Here is a 9402-nt window from a genome sequence, read left to right as displayed (position 1 = left end):
TTTCTTCTCTTTTTGTTGTCTGAGGTATTTCTAAGGATTTGTCTTCTAGCTCACATATTCCTTCTTCTGAATCACCAAGTCTTTGGTTAAGCCTTTTCATTGTATTTTTATTTGACCTATTGAATTTTATATTTCTAATATTTCAGTTTGATTTCTATTCATATCTATCTCTCTGTAGAATATTTCATTCATGTCATGTATGGATTTATTTCTTTTAGGTCAGTATTATATCATTTATTAAAATAATGCCATGGATTAATAGAAACAGCAAGGAACCAAAGAATTAAAATGCAAGCTATGTAAAATCCCAACTAAAACTCAAAGTGTCTAATGTTTTCATTTGTTAGCTAAATGAAAAACCAAGAAAGACAAGACATCCAATATAATAAAGTACCGAAAAATGATTGACAATTTTCAGTTATCAAAATTGTGGATTTTGCATTTCGAATCCTTATCTCAATTTAAAAAATTATTTTTGAATGTTAAATAACATACATATAAAACAAGATAGAAAAATACATTATAAACTTGGAACAATGGCTGTAAGTACATTATCTTACAATAGGTTGGTCATGGTACATACATAGCATGAAACTACCAAAAAAGAATAGACAAAAACACATGTATGTCAGCTATAAGGTAACATACAAGTGACACTCCCATCTACCAATGCTAAAAAATTGCATAACACTGTCAGAAAAAAAGTCTTAAAAACTACATATATATATATATATATATATATATATATATATATATATATATATATATATATATATATATATTTTGACAGGCAGAGTGGACAGTGAGAGAGAGAGAGACAGAGAGAAAGGTTTTCCTTTTGCTGTTGGTTCACCCTCCAGTGGCTGTTGCAGCGGGCGTACTGCAGCCGGTGCATCATGCTGATCCTAAGCCAGGAGCCAGGTTCTTCTCCTGGTCTCCCATGTGGGTGCAGGGCCCAAGGACTTGGTCCATCCTCCACTGCACTCCCAGGCTACAGCAAAGAGCTGGACTGGAAGAGGAGCAACCAGGACAGAATCTGATGCCCTGACCAGGACTAGAACCTGGTGTGCCAGCACTGCAGGCAGAGGATTAGCCTATTGAGCCATGGTGCTGGCCTAAAAACTACATATTTTAATAAGAAATAAATTCAATAAAGAATAATACTGAAAACTAAGGCATTCAGAGATTTCAAAAAGTAAAGCTTTTTTTTTTCAGTTGATCCAAAATTTTACCACGTAAGATTTCTTTTTTTTTTCTTTTTTTTTTTTTTGACAGGCAGAGTTACACAGTGAATGGGAGAGAGACAGAGAAAGGTCTTCCTTTTTTCATTGGTTCACCGCCCCAAGTAGCTGCTAAGGCTGGTGCATTGTGGCCGGCACACTCCGTCAATCTGAAGCCAGGAACCAGGTGCTTCCTCCTGGTCTCCCATGGGGTGCAGGGCCCAAGGACCTGGGCCATCCTCCACTGCACTCCCAGGCCACAGCAGAGAGTTGGACTGGAAGAGGAGCAACCAGGACAGAATCAGGACCCCGACCGGGACTAGAACCCGGGGTGCCAATGCTGCAGGCAGAGGATTAGCCTAGTAAGCCGCAGTGCTGGCCCACTAAGTAAGTTTTCAAAAGTTAGTTTAGAGCCAGCATTACTCACAAATGTCACACATTTATTATCTTATACATTTACTTCCTTCCCCAGAAAAGACCATTGATAAACATCTAAAATCTCCAGGTATAACACAGTTGAGATGAAACTGGATGAAATACTGGTATAGTTTTTAACAACTATCACCTCAAGTGTTTGAGTGTCACAAATTTATTCAACCAAACAAAATAAAAATCAAAATGGCACAGCATATATTGTAAATAAATTAAATGAATGGTGTGTGTAGCAGAAAGACAAAGCAGTGGCACATTAAACCAAAGCTAGCAGAATATTAAAAAAAATGTCTATTGCCAAGTAAATAAACTGAAAACTATTTCCAACAGAGACAGGATGATGGAGAGGTCAAATGAAGGCGCTGACTGAGCGTCCTGCTGACCTTGCCTGTGAGGTACTGGAGAGGGAGAAGAGTTGAGGAGCTGGAAGTCCACTGCCACTTGAGATTTGTCACATCTGTTACTGAGCAGCTAACAATTATTCACTCAGTGTTTAGATGTGGCTTTGCATACAAAATGCTGCAACTACAAAACTGTTGGAACTTCATGAGCAACTGAAGTGTACTTGAGTATTTACATCCACAATGATGGTTTATCCACATTCCTTTTTTTTTTTTTTTGCACAGGCAGAGTTAGTGAGATACAGACAGAGAGAAAGGTCTTCCTTCCATCGGTTCAACCCCCAAATGGCCTCTATGGATGGCTGACTGTGCTGATCTGAAGCAAGGAGCCAGGTGCTTCCTCCTGGTCTCCCATGCAGGTGCAGGGCCCAAACACTTGGGCCATCCTCCACTGCCTTCCTGGGCCACAGAAGAGAGCTGGACTGGAAGAGGAGCAACTGGGACAGAACTGGCACCCTGACCAGGACTAGAACCTGGAGTGCCAGCACTGCAGGTGGAGGATTAGCCTAGTGAGCCATGACACTGGCCCCACATTCTTTTAAAATTAAAAAAAAAAAAGAAAGAGGTCAAAAACATATGTGGGAACAGGAGGGGAAGTTACTAAAACCAGCAAAATGATGGACAATACAAGTTCTCTGATAATGGTATAAAGTAGGATGATCAAATTGGGGTAATTTAAAAACAGTTGTTCAGAATGAAAATCATTGATTCATATTTGTGAAAAAGTTTGCTAGGCTTACTACTATTCCCTAATTAATAAGAAAAGTATCCAATGTCTACCCTTTCTCCAAATAAAATAAAGCTGTAATTCTGATGTTCAAGTGATCTCACATAATTTTTATCTCAGAATCCTTTGGGCAAACATTGGAGATTATAATATCCAAAAGTATTCAATTATGACTTTTAAAAGAATGATGTTTTGAAACTTAACAAGTCAGACATTAGAAAAGTTATCAATTTTTTTCACAGTATCATATTTGGCAAGTTTGCATCAAGGTAATGTGGCAAAAATCATATAAATCAAACCATCAACTCATTTGTCTCCCCTCTTATCTTCTTTCACATTCTGAATGACTGAGGAACATGCATTAACTTTTATTTTGAGGGAGAAGCTGATCTTACAAGACACTTGACTAAATTACCATGAAGAAAAATAAAGCTTTTTTTTTTTTTGACAGGCAGAGTTAGACAGTGAGAGAGAGAGAGACAGAGAGAAAGGTCTTCCTTCCATTGGTTCACCCCCCAAATGGCCGCTAGGGCCAGCGCACTGTGCTGATCCAAAGCCAGGAGCCAGGTACTTCCTCCTGGTCTCCCATGTGGCGCAGGGCCCAAGGACTTGGGCCATCCTCCACTGCCCTCCAGGGCCACAGCAGAGAGCGGGACTAGAAGAGGAGCAACCAGGACAGAACCGGCACCCTAACCGGGACTAGAACCCAAAGTGCCAGCGCCGGAGGAAGAGGATTAGCCTAGTGAGCTGCGGCGCCAGCCCCATACTTTATTTTCTTTAGATTTATTCCAATACTTAAAAAATAAAAAAATAAAGAGAAAAATTCTTTTTTGGTCTTTTGTTTCTTGACAACCACCAGAAAACATCATTTAATGAAATAAAGGGCTTCTTTTTTCTCATATATTTTTTAATGGAGATGTAAAATAAAGGTTCAGTAATTTAACTCAGATATTTATCTTTTTAAAAATAGTGTTGCAGTATTTTACTTTGCACTAATTTTCCAAACTCCTTGTCATGTTTCCTCTCATGGCACACTTTTCTTCTCATACTTCAGATTCTGGCAGGCAATGTGAGAAGGCTGCCCCTCTGCCCTCTGAGGGCACAGTAGTGATGGAACCCCATATCAAATTCTGACAACTTTTTGAAATCACTTCACCAATGACATCCCTGACCAAAGATTCATGTGTGATGTATCATCACACAGTACACTCAGAGAAAGGTTTGAGATCACCATGAGAAGCAAAAGATTCCTAGAAGTCTCTCAGTGACTTCCTCTGTCAATGAGTAGTTAAGGGCCATCTGTCTTCCCTTACCATTCACTCAGAGGGGTCATTAAATTACAGTCAGTGATGTGGGATGAATTGGGCCTTATTGCTTTACTACTATTCAGTGCAGGTTCTAGAACCACATGTACTCAAATTGGGGGAGGGGCAGGAAAAAAATCTGAGTTGGAGGATAGCAATTTCTTTGTCTTTTGCTTGGTTAGATGATAAGACGAGTGGACAAGTGCCTCAGCTCGCTGCACTGATGACAGGCAAGCAAAGGCGATTACCAGTTAACTGATCAGCAGGCAGGCATGGTCAGGTCATCACTGGGTGAAGAGTTCAGCGGTCAGAAGGTCATAGGTTAGTTGCCGGGGGTGGCTCTGTCTGCGGTCACATCCTTTGGTAAGGATGGACACACATAGCGTGCCTTTGAACTTTAGTAACCACCGCATCTAATACACCACTGGGTTAATAGGACCTTCAAGGATTGATGTAGCTGGTGCCAACGTGTAGGGGTATTCATAGAGTATATAGATTAAACCAGCTTCGGGCCTTGGAGGAACTATTGCAGCAGTTGGGTGAGGAGTTCCGTTTGGCATGACAGCGGTCTGTATTTGTCTGATCAAAGGCATTATGGAAGGGACAGCTGGTGTAGGAGTAGCAGGGCAGCTGGTGGGAGACCGGGTGCAGGCCCAGGAATGATCCTTGGGGCAGCCTGGGCTGTCACTGCAAGAGAAAAGGCGAGGGCTGGTGATTTAACATTGGCATCTCTGTAGGCGCCATTCAGAATCGCAGGCTCCATTAGCGGCATCTTCCTCAGGCTGTCTTCCTCTGTGCAGGTACCAGTAATGTCCTCACTTCTTCAGCTTGATTTCTGCTCTGTTCTGAGCATCTTCCACAGTGACTAGAACATGTGCGTCTTCGTTTGGATGCTCCTGAGTGGACTGGCCTCTATTTTGATCCTCCTTTTTAGGCCTCACTGAGCCTTTGCCTTGGACCATTATTTCACATCCTGTTTCTGCTTCAGGTTGCTTATCTGTGAGTCCTCTAGGTCCAAGGATTCTCCCAACAAGATTAAAATCTGGGTCTTCTTTCACAGGCGCATAAAGTTCTCTTGTAACTGAGCAATAGGTCCCGCAGCATCAGGCAGTTCTGCACTCCTTTTCTCCGTACTGCCGTCTAATGTGTCACTGTACCTGTCTTTCCGTACCCTGCTGCTTTCTTCGTCCAGCAGCCACTCCAGGTGGTTGAAGACCCTGCAGAAGTCCTGCAGGCTGCTCCCAGGATTCTTATCGCTCATCAGCTGCATCAGGTAACCTGGGATGGGCTTCCGCTTCCCCTTCCTTTCCACTTCCTTCCCACTTCATATTCCAGGCTCTGCAGCTCTCCGCCTGGGAGGAAGGAGGGCTGGGACGAGCTCCGGCCGCCGGCCGCTCCAGAATCGGGTCCCGCTCCGTGCTGGCCCACCCTCTGGCTCCTGCTCTGACGCCCGCGGCGAGCCCCGCGCGCCGGCCGCTGTGGACCGGGGTCCCGCTCCGCGCCGGCTCCAGCTCCTTTGCTGGGCAGGTCGGCCCCCTCCGCGCCGCCACCGCTGTGCCCCGGGCTCTGGATCTCTCTGGGCTGGTAACTGAGGTGCCTCTGCAGCTGCCACAGGCTCTGCCTGAGCTCCTCCTCCTCCTGTCTCTCCCCACTCCCCCTCCCCCTCTCCCTCCTCCTCCTCCTCCCTCATATGGATTTCTTTATATCATCTATTTGCTTTTCTGTGCTTTTGAGTATACTTATGAGCATTCCTTTTAATTCAATTTCAGGCATTTCATCAATCTTTCCATCCTCTGTTTCTGTACTGAAGTGTTGTGTTCCTTTTGGGAGTCATATTGTCTTACCCATTCATGCTTCTGCGGTTTGTTTTTGTCTTTCTACATTTATTTTAGGCATTTATGGAACCGTTTGTTGGTTTTCTCATCTGAAGTAATCTGTTTATGAAATACAGCTCTGTGGCTTAGTGGAATATCTGCTCCTTCAGAGCATTCGCTGGGAGGGTCAGGAAGCTCTTGCCAGTGTTTGAGTACGGGTCAAGGTCCAGGGTGACACCCAAGTTGAGTGTGGTAAATATCACCAGCAGGGATGAAGGCTGCCATGATCACATCAAGCCCTCTCTCCCAAGGTGAACCAATCAAGGGTAAGCATGCCTTCAGCCTCATGTTACCCAGATACCTCACCCGTGCAGGCACATGAACTGCACAAAGGATCCATGAACTCCCCAGTGTGAGTGCAGAATCCTGAGTCTGGGATGACAGACACAGAAACTTCACAGAGACTAAGCCACACCCTATTGCCCTATTGCACAATGAATTCCCACAGCCACAGGGGGTCCCCCACAGTCAGTGAGTGAGGATCCACTCTTAGCCACACAAGCCACCCCCATCTAATGAAAGATCAGTGGTGTTCTCATCATCAGCTGCCTAACTGATAGAGGTTGGCAGGTTGAGTCCAGGTGCCATGATGGAGTGAGGGGGAGGGGAGCTTTACAGGCTTAAGTGGGCTCCCTGCCTCTCACCAAATCGTTCAGTGAAGACTCAAGTTTTGTGGGGCCATGAATATATCTCTCTGATAATATCCCCCAGTCATGAAGAGACCACATCAGCTTCTACTCACCTTGTTAAGATAGTGTCTCCTCCCTGCTGGTTTCTGGGTGCCTGGCTCCAAAAAGATGGTGTCCTATTGAGCCACCAGCTTCAGGATTTGCTAGTGATGTCCTGCTCACTGCTGCATGATGGTCCTTGCTGCTCCACATCTCTCTTCTTGTAGAATTTCCACTGCAGACTTCTCTCCAACTGTCCTCTGAGAATGCAGTTTTTTTTTCTGTTATCTTCCTGTGATCAGAATCAGCATGTCATTTCCCTGTTCAACCATCTTGGATCTTCTTCTTTTAAGTCACTTTATTAAGATACAAGTGGCACGTAAAATCTTTACGTATTTAAAATGCAGAACTTAATGGCTTTAAAGACAATTATGCACTCATGAAATCATGGAAAACATTCACACTAAAACATATCCATCACCTTGCAAGTTTCTTCCTGCCACATTTAATATTGTTGTAATTAAAATAATGTTATAATTGTTAATAAAAATTAAATGGTATCTACCCTATTAGCAAAATTTAAAAATAAAATGCAATATTGTTAGCTCTAGTCACTATGATGTACATTAGAGCTCCTGACCTTGTTTATCTTGCAGAAATTCAACATGGTACCTTCAACTGTCACCATCAACTCCTTGCACTGTATCAATGAGTTTGGCTACTTTATATTCCACATATAAATGGGATTAAGCAATGCCTTTCTATATCTAGTTTTCTTCACTTAGAATAGTGTTTTGGTTGTTTCAAATGTTGTAGTTTTATTATTTTATAAAGGTAATAGTTACTTGTATGTACATCTTATGCTTGCCCGACTCACTCATTGGTTGAGAATTATGAATGTTTCCATTTGTGGCTAATGTAATAAAGTGGGATAAACAGCGAGTTCAGGTATATCTTTTATCTTTTAAATCAAGTTTTCAATTCCTTTGGATGAATACCCAGAAGAAGGATTTCTAGATAATATGCTGGTTTTAAGTTTAACTTTAAGGAGCCACTGTATTCTTTTCCAAAGTGGCTATACTAATTTAAATTCCCACCAACTATGTGCAATTGTTCTCTTTTCCCCATAGCCTCACCATAACTTGTTATCTCTTTTTTTTTATAATAGCCAGTCTACTAAAGTGAAGGAATGTGATTGTTGCTATGAAAATGGGTCATTTTGAAAAAGGCATAGGCATAAAAATAGAAACAGAATTACCATATCACCCTGTATAACTGGGCATATGGGCATACATCCAAAGAATTGAATCCGTATTTTGAAGAACTATCGTCCCTATTATGTTAATTTCCACATTATTAACAACAGAGATGATACAGAAACAACCAAAATGCCCATCAAATGATGACTGAACACTACAGTGTAGTATATATTCACATTGGAATTCTATTCAACCTTTAAAAAAAATTCTGATATTTTCCATGATATGTGTGAAACTGAGGGACCACTATGCTAAGTAAAATAAGCCAAGTATAAGAAAATATTTAGGCCAGCACTGCAGCTCACTAGGCTAATCCTCTGCCTGCAGCACCAGCACCCCAGGTTCTAGTCCCGGTTTTGGCACCAGATTCTGTCTGGGTTGCTTCTCTTCTAGTCCAGCTCTGTGCTGTGGCCCAGGAAGTACAGTGTAGGATGGCCCAAGTGCTTGGCCCTGCACCCATATGGGAGACCAGGAGGAAGCATCTGGCTTCTGGCTTCAGATTGGCACAGAGTGCCAGCCACAACGCACCAGCCATAGTGGCCACTTGGGGGTGGTGAACCAATGGAAAAAGGAAGACCTTTCTCTCTGTCTCTCTCTCTTTCACTAACTCTGCCTGTCAAAAAGTAAAATAAAAATAAATAAAAAGAAGAAAATATTTATATGTGGAATTTAAAAAGTCATGCTTACAGAGAGTAGAAAAGTATTTGTCACAGGCTGGGGTGATGGAGTGAGTTGGAAAAAATTGATATGCTTACCAAAGGGAGCAGAATCTCAGTTAAACTGGAAGAATAAATTTTAGTCCTCTATAGTATTGTTTGTTGACTATATTAATAATGTATTGTGAGTTGTAGAATTGCTGAAACAATAGATCTTCAAATTGCTCACCACAAAAATTATATTTTTGTAAGATAATGGGTATTAATTAACTTGTCCTTCTACAATGTATAAAATATTTTAAAAAATAACATTTACCACAGTACTATACCCAAATGCTAATTGTGAAACACAAATAGAAAATAACCTCATCACTATGGATGACTTTTACGTGCCTATCTCTGGCTATCACTCCCTTCACTCTGCGTGTTCTGGCTCTGATTACTACTCGTGCCCTGCATTCTCACCTTCAGGGCCATGTCTGGGCTCTGTTCAGCTTTCTCCTCATCTGAAGAGGTTTCTAGGTATCCTAACTGCTCTGGTGTGTTTCTCAGAGCCTCCACCCCAACCACAGCTGGAGAGACAGTTTCCATTCTCATAGCCAACAATCACTTTACTTTTCTATATCATTCTTACACCCCTGGTATGCTATGTCTTCTATTTAAGCTTATTGTTGACCACTAACATTCCTCTCTAAAATATCATATCCATTTCCAGGAACTTGATTTAAGCATTTGCTCTGTACAAATCAGATTTCTTTGTGGGTTTGAGTAAACATAGTTTATAGTGGTATTATCTCCATCACTGATCTTCTGTGACTTGTTCCATTTGCTTAAAGAGTTCACTTAGGGACCACCTTATCA

General features: G+C 42.1%; 1 pseudogene; it reads right to left on the bottom strand.

Moving 5' to 3' along the window:
• Positions 1–4336: 4336 nt before the first annotated feature.
• On the bottom strand, positions 4337–9132 carry LOC133755075 (KH domain-containing RNA-binding protein QKI-like; annotated as a pseudogene).
• Positions 9133–9402: the final 270 nt, after the last annotated feature.

The sequence above is a fragment of the Lepus europaeus genome, unplaced genomic scaffold (genome assembly GCF_033115175.1).
Source record: "Lepus europaeus isolate LE1 unplaced genomic scaffold, mLepTim1.pri SCAFFOLD_3_1, whole genome shotgun sequence".
Lineage (NCBI taxonomy): Eukaryota > Metazoa > Chordata > Mammalia > Lagomorpha > Leporidae > Lepus > Lepus europaeus.
The sequence above is the reverse complement of the archived record's forward strand: the minus strand, read 5'-3'. Positions and strand labels throughout refer to the sequence as shown.